We start from the raw sequence: 18,748 nt of genomic DNA on the forward strand, positions 1-18,748 counted from the left end.
AGATTACTGAGTAATCAAAGCAGTCTTTATCACACAAAATTAGAATATATTCACCACAAGGAAGCAAACTAAGAAACAAATAAACATATACACAGAGGTCAGCAATAGTTGAGAATTAATTCCACTTCCTCAGATGCTATGTGTGCAATAATTCAAAGTAAATGATAATATATTATACTCCAAGTCCGTAACCTTAGAAAATAAAATCCTAGTTGGTGCTTGACTTACACGAGCCAAACAAGTTTACAGTGCATGGGTCTGTATTGTTTGGCAAGTAGTCAATAAAACTGTACCTTATGACTTTCTCTCCTAAAGGTTCTAATCAAAACAATTTATTTCAAGCATGTAAACCCTGCTTTTCAGACTATAGCTATTGTCAGCATGTGCAGCAGCAACAGCAACAGCAGATGCAATTTTGGGATTGAGAGTCTCAGAGCTCCCCCATCTGTCTCAGTAATGGTTGGATTTTGTACTAGATCAATACAGAGTGTCAACTAGAGTGCAAGGATTTTCCCCTTAACCTTTATAACAGCAATTTCACTGCATTCTTACCTAGCATAAAAGCAAAATCCGAAGATATTATGCAAAAGATCTGGAACTAATAGAGCTAGGAGGATATTAGCCACCAAGACACTAATTGCTAGAGGCCAAGCATTCAGACATTACAGCCCGTTTGATATTTTAAATCTCAGCCACAAAAAAAGAGACCGTCTTTTCTTGCTAGATGTTAACTTGCTTGCTTCTGTGAGCACAGGACAGTGGGTAAAGACAAGAAAGGGATCTGTAAACAAAGCCACTGTTTATTTTTGGGTGAGAATAATCCGGCTGTCCTGGTTGGTTCTCTGAATGTATTTCTTCTCCCTCGTCAGCAGTGGGAGAGGAGAATTGAATGTGATGTGTTTGTCTTAGTAAAAGGTATAACTAGATCCTGGGGGGAGATAAAGTGTTTTGCTTTGTTTCTGCTCCAGTTCTCTACTGAGAAATAAAACCAAGAGGATTCAATTCTTTTCCTTGCAATGGACTTGGAGCTGCCATGACTCACTGCTCAGAGTCACAATGAGCTGATTGCTGTGTATCACTGCCCCTTAGTGGTTGGCCACTAGCAAACTTTTTTAACAGCTACTGAACATCACAAGCTTATAGGTAAATAGAGCATGCAAGCTCTCCTCTCTGCTTCTTAGAGCAGAAAATAAAGACTTTATGTGCACAACTATTCCTTTCTAAAGCAATGTTTTGCCCCTCCCTGTTGGATAATGCAGAGGAAAGGACAAGAACTCTGGGGTCTGAGACCTGACATTATATCTCCCTGCTGTGTGATCTTGGGGAAGTCGTTTAATCTTTCTCAGCTTCTTTATTTTCTCCCTCCAAAATGAAATTAGCAACTGTCTAGCTAAACTGATGCTGTTGGATTAATTGAGATAATGCAGGAGAATAACTAGCAAAATATTGGACATGGCTTGGCCTCCATGATGATTAATTATTGTAATAAAAATGTATAAAGCACATAATCCTCCCACTATTTTGTACAACCTAGAAAATATGAGTATGTCATGTAAACATGCCTGTAGTCCCCATGAAATTACTAATATAGCCTGCTTTGATAGGTAACTCTAGGAACAATATAACATAATGTTTTCTGCTTTCAGTCCAAATTACATATTGTAGAGGAACAAAATTTGCCACCCTAAAATGTGGCTCTCAGGCATGAGGGTTGTTTGGGGCTGGTTATGCTGAGAAACAGAAGTCCCCCATAACTTTCTAAAATAATTTGGATATGGAGTGTGTGCCAAGAAGAAGCTATTATATTATCAAAGATGACTTCTTTTTACATCAGAAAGACTCTCCTGCATGGCATGGAAAACATATGTATACCAAACATTTGCTCTGTGAATTGTCTTCCTTTGAAGTCCTGCACCCTGATCTGCTTCTTCTTAGTTCAGGATAGCATATAAGCCTCAATCGCCTGCCTGTGGGTCACATATTTTTATGGGGTCTGTGTATGTATATAATCAAATTTTTTCTTCCATTAACCTGTTTTGTGTTAATTTGATTATTAGATCAGACAAAGAACTAAGAAGGGTAGAGAAAATATTTTTTTCTCCCTTATAATATCATTTTAGCTGTTGGAGTTTGTGGATTAGATTATTGTTCTTCTGAAATAGGATTTTAATTAAATTCTTCACATATTTATTGGCAGCCTACTATGTTGTATAGTCATTGTGCATAAAGAAGTAATATCAATGGTTTCAATAAGCAGCTCCTAAGTTAACAGAAGAGACAGATATGTAAACTTATCTAGATAAAAATTTGACTCTGCTAAAGTAAACATATACAGTAAGTGCTATCAGATTGTAGAGGAGAAAGTCATTGGCAACCTCAAAGTAGTTTTCACAGGAAGGTGACATTTGTAGTGATGCTTAAATAATACTTTTAGAGTTTGATAAGCAAGAGGGAAATATTCCAAGTAGGGACAATAGCAAAGTAGGTATTTTCAACAAAAGAACAAAAGAACTAACCATTCAAAGAATAATTACAAATTAAGTGGGAGACAAAAGCATGGACCACGTGTTAAGAATAATTACCAATAAAGGTGCACAACATAGATTTTGAAGAGCCTCAAGTATATGCTGAGGTTTTGCATCCTATATCATAAGCAATAAGAAGTCACAGGGATCATACTTTATGTCTTAGGATATGTTCTTTATTTTGGCTTAAGGTGGAAATATTTAAAAATTGTCTTTCCAGTAGCATCTTTTATGTCAAAGCTAAATATGTTGCATGCATTTTCAAGGTCATGCATCATTATGTACAAAGTCTACATATCTTCTTTATAAATTTGGCCAATTTTAGTGCTTACTCTTTCTTTCCTTTTCAACAACCTAATCTTTCCCTGGTCTGTAATTTGATTATTCTATTGTTAATGTTCTCCATTCCTAAATAACAATATTCCATCCAGACAATAACTGGTCTTTGACGACCCATTGAACTGAACACCTTACTCTGATCATTCTGTATGTGAAATGAAATCTTTTTCTACATTTTAAAGATGCAGAAATTATAAAGTATCATGGAAAGATGAATGCTATTCACCAAAAAGCCATAGGAAAATATACCAGCAATAGCTGCAAATATCTGTCTATTGCTATTAATATTAATAACACCTAGGCCTAAGACACCATCGTTTCTCATCTGGACTACTATGCTGGTGGTAATGTTTTAAAGCCAACTACCTGAACTTCCTTGTTTAAAACAGTTTTTAATTCTTAATTTCATTGAAAATAAATCAGAAACTTTTATTCATGTCTCATAAGGTTTTTTATAACATCCTCAAACATCCCCATGCTTCTATGTAGTCATTCTTCTTCAACAAACGTTTTCTTGTTCTGACAGCTAAACTCGTTTCTATCACAGGGCCTTTCTCTCTTTCTCCTGTTGATTTCAATGATCTTCTGTTTATTTCAACGTTCCACTCCTTCACTTCATCAAAGTTTTTATTCAAATTCTTCTGTTGTAGAAACTGTTCCTGACCATAAACTGTAAGGATGATACTTTCTTCACTCACTATTTTTTAGTCTCCATCACTTCATGCCATCATATTTTCTTATTGGCATTTATTGCAAGCATAAATTATCGTAATTTTTACTGATTTACTTTTTATAGTCTATCATCTCAGTGACAGCAGTCTCTTATTTCCCATCTGCTGCTCAAATGCTATATAAAGTACAGACATGTGTATCTTATTAAATATTTGTTGCATGAATGAATGAATGATTTACTAAAGCCAGACATGTGAGAATAAAAGTGAAATAGAAAGCCACAATGCTAAATTCAAAAGGAGAAAAAAAAAGGCAAGGAGATAAACAAATGAAGAAAACAAAAGCATTGCATATATTAACAATGCAAGACAGGGGGAAAAAGGAGTCAGGAAGTGAAAGTGTCAGTTGCTCAATCGTGTCGGACTCTACAACTGAATGAACTGTAGCCCACCAGGTTCCTCTGTCTGTATGATTTCTCAGGCAAGAATACTGGAGTGGGTTGCAATTTCCTTCTCCAGGGAATCTTCCTAACCCAGGGACTGAACTTGGGTCTCTTGCATTTCAGGTAGATTCTTTACTATCCAAAGGCCATTTACATTTATTATGTCAGTGGATAAGTGGGAGCACTTGGAATTAATCTTCCTCTCTGTGACTGCACAAGGTCTGGAGGACCTGCAGAAGGAAATGTGAGAGGGCCATGTATGCAGCCTAGGCATGAACTCTGGGGTGGCTGGAGGAAGAGGCAACGCATGCTTATGTAGAACAGCAGCAGTGGCTGGAAGTTCACTGCCACATCACTGAATATCCCTACAGATCTTACTGTAGAACTCTGGAGAATACAGGAGCAGGGATTTAGTTCAGTTCAATTCAGTTCAGTCGCTGAGTCGTGTCTGACTCTTTGCAACCCCATGGACTGCAGCACTCCAGGCTTTCCTGTCCATCACCAACTCCCAGAGCTTGCTTAAACTCATGTCCATCGAGTCGGTGATGCCATCCAACCATCACATCCTCTGTCGTTCCCTTCTCCTCCTGCCTTCAATCTTTCTCAGCATCAGAGTATTTTCCAAGGAGTCAGTTCTTCGCATCAGGTGGCCAAAGTATTGGAGTTTCAGCTTTAGCATCAGTCTCTCTAATGAATATTCAGGACTGATCTCCTTTAGGATGGAATGGTTGGGTGTCCTTGCAGTTCAAGGGACTCTCAAGAGTCTTCTCCAACACCACAGTTCATAAGTGTCAATTCTTCAGTGCTCAGCTTTCTTTATAGTCCAACTCTCACATCCATACATGACTACTGGAAAAACCATAGCTTTGACTAGACAGACTATTATAGCCAAATTTATCTATAAGAAACTCAGCCAACAGGAGATATGGTCCTAATTTTAACAAGCTGGGTTTTATATCTGCTTCCTGACAGAGAAAAGAGAGAAGGGAGACAATGAGGTGAGAACCAAAGTATCAGAAATAAAAAATATATACCATGTTTGTTGTTACTTTGAAAATTTTGTCAGGTGGGTAATTCCAAAACTGATAAAATTAGAAAGGAAGAAGTGAAAGTGTTAGTCACTCAGTAATGTCCGACTCTTTGAGACCCCATGGACTATAGCCCACCAGGCTCCTCTGTCCATGGAATTCCCCAGGCAAGAACACTGAAGTGTGTAACCATTTCCTTTTCCAGGGGATCTTCCTGACCCAGGGATCAACCCCAGGTCTTCTGCATTGCAGGCAGACTCTTTAGCATCTGAGCCACCAGGGAAGCCCAGAAATGAAGAAACAAAGAATTAGACCAGTAGGTATTTAAGGTGTGTTCAGACTACTGGTTTAAGTATCTCTCTAAACCCCCTACTTAAGGCAGATGTTAATGCTGGAGCTGTCTCTCTAGGTTTGAAAACAAGTGCCTTCAACTGAGTCGAGAATCTAGAATCAGATGGTTCAAGTAAAATGGTAGCAAATACTTGCATTGTAGTTTGATTTTTTCAGTTTTGTTGCTGTTGTTGATGTTCCTGAAGCAAATAATAATATTACTGCAAATGATTAATATATATATATATATATATATAATTAGCTGTGTTATTCATCACACAAACTTTCCTACAGACACTCTCTCTAATTTGGCTGAGCTACCTATAGGAAGAACTGCCAGCTGGGGAAATGGATCTGTGTGGCCCAGAATGCTAATATAAATGCTGATCTCCTGAATCTGTGAGAACCAAAAGGAATGAAAAGTAACACAGGGTATTGCAAGTTTTATGCAAGAAAAAAATGCCTTTGATTAGAGATAAGTTCAGGAGGAATAAAAGAATGGGGAGGCAGAATTACAGACTTAGTACAGGAAAATAGATTAAGGTTGAGAAAAACTAAGATAAAAAGAGATTTGGCAAGATGCTGAAATGCTTTTAAATCCATGCAAATAACTGACAAGGGGAAAGGAATAAGTTGAAAGGATAAAACAATGCATTTGAGAGCAAGACAAAAGATAAGCTACAGAGACAAAACATTAAAAAAAAAAAAACTAACTGCTTCTATTCTGATTCACAAGTTATCCAAGAGTACAAAATTTCTTGAAAATGTTCTCAAAAATATACACTAAAAACAATAACCAAGCAAAGAACATTAATTGATCAAACAATAAAAAAAATCAGAGTGACCTGGATTAGTGATATTATGCAAATGGAGAGACTGTACTTAAAAAATTCATTATAAATAATGAATGGAGCTCTTGGGAAGATTTTTAGTTTATTCAGTTTAAAGTGTGCATGAGACAGGTACTGATCAAATCCTTATGCATCACACTGAAAAACAGGGTGACAGTTTTCAATTCTGAGAGCCTTGGTGCTGACACCTCTAGACTGAAACACCAGACACTCCGTATCTTGTCCCCAAGTAGCTAGCTAGAATGTTATTAATCTGGAATTTCTATGGATGTGTTTTGTATATGGCAAAGTTAAAGATTCATGAATAACTTAAAACCATAAACAAACTAAAGGGGAGTAGGGCCTATTGCTGTCCTCATTTTTTTAAAAAAGTCCTCAACTCTAAATTTTCAAAAGGACTGAATGATCACCAAATGATGATATAAACACTTTGTAATGTTTGTAGATCATAACATTTGTAAACTACATACATAGCATAACATATAAGGATCACATAAATATGTGTGTATGAATGTATATATAGTTACTATATATTATCTATGTATTATCAATAAGCATCAGTTTATGTTTTTATATCTTCCTTTGGTCATCATTCATATGTATACAATAACTTATGGAATTGAGAATAAAATGGTGAATCCTTAGTGAACCGTGGATTATTTTGGAAACTACATATTTCATGCAATAAGGAGTCATCAATAAAAGTACTCAGTGGATAGATAACTATCACCAAAAGCACATTGAAATAACTGTTTCCATTCTTCTCTCAAACGTTCCTAAATATATGTGATGGTTGTATCTAATACAACCAGTTTAACTATTTTGCTCAAATCACAATTTAATTGTTTGTATTAATGAAAGGCAACAATTTCATCATTCAGTCACTCTTTCAATAGTTTGAGATTAAATTGTTCAGTGTTTTTACATATACTTTATATATGATTTATGCTACTATTTTGCCAGATTATCTTTTTCTTATAATGGCCCGAGACAATTTTCATCTGGAAAAATCTTGTCACTCTAAGGGCATAAAATCTCATACAGAAAAATGAAGGTCTTGATTCCAGCCATCTATAAAATCATAAGGCTAATTAAACCAAACTGCTATTGTGTTGCAAGGACATGATAATTAATCATGGGAGAAGGCTAAAAGCCTAGACCAGAGAAGCTTTCTGTTCTGAGTGCAGTCAAAATGGGTGAAGTGGGCATGGTGTTCATTTAAAACTTGAATCAGTGGCATTCACTAATTTTTAAATCAAATATTGGACTTAGAAGGTGGGTAATAAATTTAAACAAATATGACGTAAGCACACTTGCTTGGAATTCTAAAAGCTGGAACAAACACTTTAAGATTGGATACTTGCCCTATTTCAGTTACAAAATAAATATCTCCATATCCTCTGCATTGTAGAGAAAATGTATGGGAAATTTTCTGGAGCCTACTGTATATAAATTGAGATTTTGCTAATATTCTGTCACTCAAGTATGAATTTGGGTAGATCTCTACAGATTATCTCATATGTTACATTCTCCCTTACAAAACAGCCTTTTGTTTATAAACTCTAAATTTTGTTTTATGTACAGGTCTTTCAATATTCAATCAGTGCTTAAATAAGAACAATTTGTATTTGCTTCCCTCAAATTTATTTTCTGTTATAAAACATTTTTAACAAAAGGATATGAGAGAAAATTCTCCAGTTACATTTCAAATATAATTTGTAGAATGTCATATTTACATATGAAAAATTGAAAAGCTGTGGATTCCAATAATTGGAAAGTGTATTTTGCTTATTGTGGGCTTAAGAGATGCATCTGGCAAAATGCACCATATCTGAGGCTTTCTCTGCCATACTGTTCTTATCTGAGCATGATTTCACTATGTCTGTATTGAGCCCTCATTATTGTCTACTACAATAAAATAAGTCCCAAAGAAGCTGAGAAAGTATTGAAGGAAATTGTATAGAAGGGAGTAAAGCAGATGAAAAAGTCCATGTATTTGCATAAAAGACAACTGTTTGTTAATAATTGTATCTGGATTTTAGATACCAAGTAGCAAAATTTAAAGCAATTTGCATTTTTACCTGATAGTTTCATACTTCTTTTCTGGCACTTTACAGAATGTATATACATTTGTGGATGGTGTTTGCACATTTTAAATATATATGTGACACTTTATAATGTTTCTCATTTAAAACTAATGAAAAACCGAGTTGTTGTTAGGATTTTAGTTCAGAAAATCTGACCTTTAGTAAAAGATTATAACTTTAAGTGGGTGATCCCTGATTTGGGTTTTTCCAATGCTCTGAATGGGTGCTTTTCTTTGGAACCTGGAATCACTTTTAGGGAGATTTCAGACTCCTCAAGGTTGCTCTTGCTTTCCCAGGATAAGGGACAATATTACCTCTTAGGAGACAGAGCCAGCAGCTGCACCGTAGTGCAATAGTAAACAGAGTTTGGACAAAGTTGAAAGGAAGATCTCTGAACATGGAAGTTAGTTTAATACTTAACCACCTTTGGGCAGGTGCTCAGATGCTCAGTCTTGTCTGACTCTTTGCGACCCCATGAACTGTAGCCCGCCAAACTCTTCTGTCCATGGGATTTTCCAGGCAAGAATAGTGGAGTAGGTTGCCATTTTCTTCTCCAGGGGATCTTCCCCACCCAGGGATGGAACCTGCATCTCTTACATCTCATGCACTGGCAGGCGGATTCTTTACCACTAGCGCCACCTGGGAAGACCAACTTCCATAAATATTGACCAAGACAATGGCTTATTTTACACATGAGGCTTTGTAAATTTAGATAAGACATTTATTCACAGAGAAGTTGTGTCATTTGGAAAGCAAGAGCAGGTATATTTGGAAACACTTAGGTAAAAATCTAAGAAAATAGACACATAAACTATTCATGAGAAGTGAGCAATTTAACTTCCAATTATTTTTTAAAACATGATTGAATAAACAGTAAAATTAATAATGACAAAATTAAAATGCTTATTTTAGCAAAAATGCATATGTTAGATTTGAAAAGAAGCTTTCATTTTAAATGTCAAATGAATATAGACATAGATTTCCTGAACTTGGCATTCCCTACAATGAGTGACTTTCCATAAATGTCTGTACTTGTGAAAGAGAGTGAAAGTCGATCAGTCGAGTCCAACTCTTTGAGACTCCATGAAATAAACAGTCTATGAAATTCTCCAGGCCAGAATACTGGAGTGGGTAGACTTTCCCTTTGCCAGGGGATATTCCCAATCCAGGTACCAAACCCATGTCTCCTGCACTGCAGGTGGATTCTTTACCAGCTGAGTCACAAGGGAAGCCCAAGAATTCTGGAGTGGGTTGCCTATCCCTTCTCCAGTGGAACTCCCCCACTCAGGAATTGAACTGGGGTCTCTTGCATTGCAGGTGGATTCTTTATCAACTGACCTATCAGGGAAGCCCCAATACTTACATTATATCTGTACTTATTAAAGTATATATCTTTATTATGGACAGTGGCTTTCAGAGGGAGGAAAGAATATTCTATTTCTCAGTTAGGCAAATAACGACATTACATTCTTTCCAATAATGGTCCAAAATCAAGCAATAAAGACCTACATCAAATCCCTTATGACATTACAGTGGAAGTGAGAAATAGATTTAAGGGACTAGATCTGATGGACAGAGTGCCTGATGAACTGTGGATGGAGGTTCGTGACATTGTACAGGAGACAGGAATCAAGACGATCTCCAAGAAAAAGAAATGCAAAAAAGCAAAATGGCTGTCTGAGGAGGCCTTACAAATAGCTGTGAAAAGAAGAGAAGCAAAAAGCAAAGGAGAAAAGGAAAGATATACCTATTTGAATGCAGAGTTCCAAAGAATAGCAAGGAGAGATAAGAATGCCTTTCTCAGCAATCAATGCAAAGAAATAGAGGAAAACAATAGAATGGGAAAGACTAGGGATTGCTTCAAGAAAATTAGAGATACCAAGGGACCATTTCATGCAAAGATAGGCTCAATAAAGACAGAAATGGTATCGACCTAAAAGAAACAGCAGATATTAAGAAGAGGTGGCAAGAATACACAGAAGAACTGTACAAAAAAGATCTTCATGACCCAGATAATTGCAATGGTGTGATCACTCACCTAGAGCCAGACATCCTGGAATGTGAAGTCAAGTGGGCCTTAGGAAGCATCACTATGAACAAAGCTAGTGAAGGTGATGGAATTCCAATTGACCTATTTCAAATCCTAAAAGATGATACTGTGAAAGTGCTGCACTCAATATGCCAGCAAATTTGGAAAACTCAACAGTGGCCACAGGACTGGAGAAGGTCAGCTTTCATTCCAATCCCATAGAAAGGCAATGCCAAAGAATGTTCAAATTACCGCACAACTGTACTCATCTCACATGCTAGTAAAGTAATGCTCAAAATTCTCCAAGCCAGGCTTAAGCCATACGTGAACCGTGAACTTCCAGATGTTCAAGCTGGTTTTAGAAAAGGCAGAGGAACCAGAAATCAAATTGGCAACATCCGCTGGATCATCAAAAAGGCAAAAGAGTTCCAGAAAAACATCTATTTCTGCTTTATTGACTATGTCAAAGCCTTTGACTGTGTGGATCACAATAAACTGTGGAAAATTATGAAAGAGATGGGAACACAAGACCACCTGCCCTGCCTCTTGAGAAACCTGTATGCAGGTCAGGAAGCAACAGTTAGAACTCGACATGGAACAACAGACTGGTTCCAAATAGGGAAGGACTAGGTCAAGATTGTATATTGTCACCCTGCTTATTTAACTTATATGCAGAGTACATCATGAGAAATGCTAGGCTGGAGGAAGCACAAACTGGAATCAAGATTGCCAGGTGAAATATCAATAACCTCAGATATGTAGATGACACCACCCTTATGGCAGAAAGTGAAGAACTAAAGAGCCTCTTGATGAAAGTGAAAGAAGAGAGTGAAAAAGTTGGCTTAAAGCTCAACATTCAGAAAACTAAGATCATGGCATCTGGTCCCCCATCACTTCATGGGAAATAGATGGGGAAACAGTGGAAACAGTGGCTGACTTTATTTTTCTGGGCTCCAAAATCACTATAGATGGTGATTGTAGCCATGAAATTAAAAGACACTTACTCTTTGGGAGGAAAGTTATGACCAATCTAGACAGTATATTAAAAAGCAGAAGCATTATTTTGTCAACAAAAGTCCATCTAGTCAAGGTATGGTTTTTCCAGTGATCATGCATGAATGTGAGAGTTGGACTGTAAAGAAAGCTGAATGCTTTCTTGTACATATACATGTACATGACTATAATCAACAAGATACTTTTGAACTGTGGTGTTGGAGAAGACTCTTGAGAGTCCCTTGGACTGCAAGGAGATCCAACCAGTCCATCCTAAAGATCAGTCCTGGGTGTTCATTGGAAAGACTGATGTTGAAGCTGAAACTCCAATACTTTGGCCACCTGATGCAAAGAGTTGACTCATTTGAAAAGACCTGATGCTAGGAAAGATTGAGGGCAGGAGGAGAAGGGGATGACAGAGGATGAGATGGTTGGATGGCATCACTGACACAATGGACATGGGTCTGGGTGGACTCTGGGAGTTGGTGATGGACAGGGAGGCCTGTGATTCATGGGGTCGCAAAGAGTCGGACACGACTGAGCAACTGAACTGAACTGAACTGAAAGTATACTTGCTTAAAACCTGGGGAAAAAAACCATTGTCTGTATTGACACCATTGTGAAATACGGATATTAGTGACTCATATTCCACTCATATTCTATACCCTCTTCATAGGCTATTCTTCCGATTTGACTTTCTTTCCTTTCCTTCTTCCCTTCCCCTCTTCTGCCTTCCTGCTTTTATTTTCTCACTCTCATTCTTACTTTTGTCCCCTCCCCAACTAGTAATTCTGTGGCTTGGAAATAGAGATTCCTGTTCCCACCATGAAAAATAGATTTCCAACCCATCTGCAGCATCATGGCTATCAAAACAAGGATCTTTTTTAAATGCAAATGTTTAAATAAAGTTGAGCTTCCCTTGTGGCTCAGCTGGTAAAGAATCCGCCAGCTATGCGTGAGACCTGGGTTCAATCCCTGAGTTAGGAAGATCCCCTGGAGAAGGAAAAATCTACCCCCTCTATTATTCTGGCCTAGAGAATTTCATGGACTGTATGGGGTCGTAAAGAATCAGACATGACTGAGTAATTTTCACTTTCACTTTAAATAAAATTAGCTTCAGCATTTGAATCGCCATTGGGTGTGTGTGTGTGTGTGTGTGTGTGTGTGTGTGTGTGTGTGTGTGTGTGTGTGTGTTAGTTGCTCAGTCATGTCAGACTCTTTGTCATTACTGTTGGTAAATGAACTTTTATAAATATTTTATCATGAAGAGCATTTTCATCCAAATTAGGAGACTAAGCTTTAATATCCACTCTATTTTATTGGCAATCAGTTTTCTAAGGGAACACTTTTTAAGGGCATTTGATACATGACTTAGTTTAGTTACTCTAGATGGGTTAGCACACCTTGTGGGACTCAGAGTTTTATTAGTCAGGAATATTAAGTTCATGTTTTTTGCATCTATAATTTCCGTTCTTTTTCTTCAATTCTTACTTAGATCAGTCGTTCTCAAAATTATTCACTAGCAGTTTCAAGTCACACTGCTTTTTGTGAAACACTGCTGAAATACTGAGATATCCAGGAAAAGGCACGTTTAAATTCCAAATACACAATTTTGTGGCATATAAGATATGGCACACACATATGTGTTGATGATCTAAGACAAGAGTTGATGATCTAAGACAAATATATTTGAAATGAAGACATAAAATTAAAAAAATATATATACCCATTAGGTGTTTTTTCTACAAATTGGGAAAAGACTCATTATTCAATTATAGCAGCAGAACACCTTGATCCTAGTAATGGAACATGTTCTGCACAATAATTATTTAAAAACCATCTCCCTACATTAAAAGACAGAAAAAAGACCAAGCAAGTAAATAGCATGTACATGACTATAATCAACATGAAAATCGGGTGGATATTTAAATATACAAAACTTGTGCTACACTGATTGTTTTAAGCAAGTATAAGTTCATTACCTTGAAACTGTTCCTTATTATTAATATCATCTGCATATATAGACATTCCTTGGTCAATAACTTATATGATAAGCAGTAGCCTATAATCTTATCTTTCTGCAGTAAGATAAAATACAATGAAAAACAAATCTAACAAACATGCACAAACTCATTAAATAGCTGAAGCATATTTTTAGATGTCTTTGTTATAATACTACAAAGAATGCAGAGAAGATACATTCATATGGAGTGCTATTTTGCGAACTGATTACTGGTGCAAGACATTGATTACTGGTGCAAGACATTCTCATATCATCATAATCGTAGAAGAATGATCTGGCAAAAATCCACAGTCTAGTCCTTCTAGAAAAGATTGGTAAATTTAGGAGAATTTATTTAAAGTTGAGTCTTTTCTTTATCAGTAGTCTGCACTAGGCTTAACTTCTCAAGGTGGTGATCAAATAATTAAGAAATGCAGTTCTTATTCACATGAGAAGTAGAGAGATTATGTACACAAAAAATTGAGAAAAATATTAAGAAGTATATATATACTTTACTACTATGAACTGTTTAATTAATAAGTATCAAATATGAATGGAATATTAAAAAATAGAATTGCAGTTATTTTACCTGAATATTCTAACTTAAAGTAATTTAATTTTACAAATGATGCAAATATACACTAATAAATAAATATAGCATATAAGTATATATAGTATTTATGTAAATAATACACTAAAATGAAAATAACTAACATATACTTCATGCCCGACTCTTTGCAACCCCATAGACTGTAGCCTGCCGGGCTCCTCTGTCCATGAGATTCTCCAGGCAAGAATACTGGAATGGGTTGCCATTCCCTTCTCCAGGCATCTTACTGACTTAGGGATCAAACCCTGGTCTCCCACATTGCAGGCAGATTCTTTACCATCTAAGCCACCAGGGAAACCTTAACATATACTTCTTGCTGTGTACAAGACAAGACTTTGCTCCAAGAGCTTTATGTATTTTAATTCACTTATTTTCTGCATCAACTATATGAAGTAGATATTTTTATTACCCTTGACTGTTTTCCAGATGAGGAAATTGAGACCCAGAGAGATGATGTAAAACTTTCCAGGATCACTAAGCTAGCAAGTGGTAGACACAACATTTGAAATCAGAGTGCCTCTGAAGCCCATGCTATGTGGAACTCCCGCCTTGTGGATAACAAAGATCTTTACATTCAATTCAGCTCTCTGAGATGGATCATGAAGTAAAATCAGAAATATGTTTTTTTCAGCCAGACATACCCACTGAAAAATAGCCAGATTAGCTTAGCCTTCCATTATGCTCCTCCTTCCAGGCTCCGTTTGATGCTAGGGGAGGGAGTAAGATGAAAAAGTGAGCACAAAACAACCTTTGCTCTTAACAAACTTACGGTAGAAATAGATCCATTCCAAATGAGTACATAAAACTTAGTTTAAAATGTCTTTGCTTTCCAAGAGATGAAAACAGAAAACTCTTCTTTTAAAATACATATCAGGTGGAAATGAACTGAAATGAAAGTCGCTCAGTCATGTCTGACTCTTTGTCAGTCCATGGAATTCTCCAGGCCAGACTACTGGAGTGGCAGCCATTCCCTTCTCCAAGGGATCTTCCCAACCCAGGGATCGAACCCAGGTCTCCCACATTGCAGGTGGATTCTTTACCAGCTGCGCCACAAGGGAAGCCCAATTTTATTTATTTTGTTTCCACCTGAGCCACCAGGTGGAAATAAAATAAAAATATAGTGTGTTTGATGCAAGTTTGAGTTTTAAAATTTGAATCTATACCCATTTACTCCTCTCCCTGGCCCTTTAGGACAATTTCTGCAACACCTCTGAGGAAACCCTAAGTTCCCTGAGTTTCAGTTTGAAAACCCTAAATTATGAGAAATTCAGAGAGAAATGGGAAAATAAAGATTTACTGGGCTTTCTAGGAAAACAGAGAGCACTGCGTTAAGGGTAGTCCAAGAGTAATCTTTAAGGAGGATGGAATTTGATTTAAGCCTTGACAGATGCAGATGGGTGGTGGTGATGAAATAGGAAGAGGATTATTATGACCACAAATGTACAGTGCTCAGGAGACAGTAGATGATCTAGTTTTGTTTGAACATAGACCATATGAATGAGGCACTGGGAAGTTATAGACCAATGGACCCTAGACTTAAGCTGGAAAATAACAATAAATCATTAAGTGTGTTAACTGGAGAGCAAAATTAGTAGAACTATGATTGGTGATTTAGGATTTGATAGTGTGTGTGCGTGCTTGCTTTGTGTGTTGCAGTGGTTTCCAATGGTGGCAGAAAGGAGAAACAAAAATCAACTAGAAGGCTGTCTCAGAATACTGCTAATTAGATTCAGTTAAACGCAAAATAAAAGAGAAATATTTGCTGGATTAATAAAGGGATGAAACTATTAATGAGGGAATGAATAAATGCATGATGTAGTAAGGCAGCAGAATCCATATAGTTGAATTAGTTTTTACAGGAGAGAAAATCAGATGTTAATGTCAAGGGTTTATTTAAATTTTTGAAGATATCTAGGGTAATGCTTGTATAGCTAATGGAAATCAAGGAGATGAAAAAAGAAGTGAAGATTCTGAGGTAGAAATGATATAGTTGTTTGAAATACGCAGATAAGATTACATTGGGACATCTTTGTGCTGATGTCAAAACGTTGAAATTGTAAGTCTAAATAAACATTAAGAGAGATTTCAGATTATAAAATCTGACAATATATATGCAGAGAAAATAAACTAAACTGTAGAAATATATTCAGAATATTAGCAAAAGAAATTAAAAAGAAAGAAGTTCTGAAAAATCAGTACATCTAGACTGGGAGTAAAATTACGAAAAATATCAGAGTAGTTTTATACGAGACATGACTGAGCTTTGCAATGAGTCTAGAAGCCAGAAATGAGAAATTAAGGAATTGATTTGCAAAATAGGTTTGAAAAGAGCATCAAATACTGCCTCAATTAAGGCCTTTATACAACAAGTGATCAACTCTACTAAATAAAGAACATCATTTGGACTGTATAAAACCTTTGTCAAAACACCATTAGCAATACCATATTGGGAAACAGAAGAATCCCTCTAGCTAGTTTTGAGATTTTTAGGCTTTGAAAATCTAACTTCATGATTAACCAAACTGCATAATTTCATCATTGAGTTTATGTTAAGTCATATGAAACAAGCTTAAAGGTTTAGAATTATTCTGCAGTTTAAAAAAATTAACATGACTATTTTAGGAAGATATGCTTATACAAATATGTCATTTTCTGAAGATACTGAAGAGCAGTGTTGAGATTTTATTTCACATGTATGAAATCTTTCAGTTACTCAAATAGAACAGATGTCCAGCAATTATTTCTCAATACCATCCTAAATATGATGATAACCAGTGGCTCTTATGTTGAGATGCTGAGTTATTCTATTTGCTACTGAAATAGCAATAATGTGGTAAGTATTTTCTATTATATTTAGATATCACACTTCATACTATTCGAACCATGCTTAAAGATGACAAAGAAAAACAAATCTAAACTAAAAATAATCCACTATACAAATTTTCTAGGGCAAAAGGAAGAAAAGACAAGTTTCTCTCTCTCATTCTCTCTCTCTTTCTCACACACACACACACACACATACAAAAGCATAGCTCAGATTTTTAAATTTTGTTTTAGAGCCTATTTTTAGCAGTGTGTTCAGTTCAGTTCAGTCGCTCAGTCCTGTCCGACTCTTTGTGAGCCCATGAACTGCAGCACGCCAGGCCTCCTTGTCTATCACCAATTCCCGGAGTCCACCCAAACCCATGTCCATTGAGTCGATGATGCCATTCAACCATCTCATCCTCCGTCATCCCCTTCTCCTCCTGCCCTCAATCTTTCCCAGCATCAGGGTCTTTTCAAATGAGTCAGCTCTTCGCATGAGGTGGCGAAAGCATTGGAGTTTCAGTTTCAACATTAGTCTTTCCAGTGAACACCCAGGACTGATCTCCTTTAGGATGGACTGGTTGGATCTCCTTGCAGTCCAAGGGACTCTCAAGAGTCTTCTCCAACACCACAGTTCAAAAGCATCAACTCTTTGGCGTTCAGCTTTCTTTTTAGTCCAACTCTCGCGTGCATACATGACCACTGGAAAAACGATAGCCTTGACTAGATGGACCTTTGTTGACAAAGTAATGTCTCTGCTTTTTAATGTGCTGTCTAGATTGGTCATAACTTTCCTTCCAAGGAGTAAGTGTCTTTATGTTATCTACACAGCAGTGTGTAGATAAACCCAATTTTCCAAGTCTATTATGAGGGATGAGTTAATATATACAAACATGATTTACAAATTATAGAAGTCTAAAACCATTGTTTTATTAATCATATGAAAATTTACATAAAGCAAGGGGGACAATTTCTTAATCCAGCATAGTAGATCATGAAATAGAAAGTAGTACTAACAATGATTTCAGTTTTTATAGTCCTTATAGGTCTACTCATTTTGTCTAGTTGGTGCTCACTTTCATCCCACAAAGAGGGAAAAATTAAACGCTACTACTTTTCTAATTGATCTCTAAAAGAGATCAATCCTGGGTGTTCATTGGAAGATCTGATGTTGAAGCTGAAACTTCAATACTTTGGCCACCTCATGCGAAGTGTTGACTCATTGGAAAAGACCCTAATGCTGGGTAGGATTGGGGGCAGGAGGAGAAGGGGACGACAGAGGATGAGATGGTTGGATGGTATCACAGACTCGATGAACATGGGTTTGGGTAGACTCCGGGAGTTGGTGATGGACAGAGAGGTCTGGCGTGCTGCAATTCATGGGGTCGCAAAGAGTCAGACACGACTGAGCGACTAAACTGAACTGAACTTTTCTAATTGTTTAAATGGCAATACTAATAACTACATGTAGTCATTTTCAAGCATCACATAATATGAAGATGGAAAATAGCAAAAATATGCAGGATCATGTGTCAATATATTGTGTCCCCAAAGTTACTTTTTCAAGATCAAAAATCAAGTGATAGGAATTGTTGGTTGATGTTTTACCATCCACCACGTATTTCCTGAATTTATATGTATATCAGGATTTTTTCCTGAAAAAATCATTAGTTTTTCAAAACAAAATTATTAAAACTGATTTTCTGACATTTTGATTAGTTCAATAAAGATTTACTGAAAGCTTAGTATCTTCAAGGTAGATGTTTAAAGACACTGTGATTAGTTATAAATCAATCATGTATATTTACCACTGATATCTCCCCTCCTCTAAATATCACAGTTTAAGTTAAACAATGAGATAAGTATTTATAAATTGTTAATAATATAAATCAGACTTGTATAAATTATATAATAAGTATTCAGATCAAGTGCTATAGGACTGTGGGGGATAAAGATGAGAAGTTTTTCCTGATGAAAGTGATGTGGGAAGGAATCTAGAATTAGGTAGAATTTAGTAATAGCATGAAAAGGAAGT

Source organism: Giraffa tippelskirchi, chromosome 1 (assembly GCF_054371585.1).
Source record: "Giraffa tippelskirchi isolate mGirTip1 chromosome 1, T2T-mGirTip1v1.2.pri, whole genome shotgun sequence".
Taxonomy (NCBI): Eukaryota; Metazoa; Chordata; class Mammalia; order Artiodactyla; family Giraffidae; genus Giraffa; species Giraffa tippelskirchi.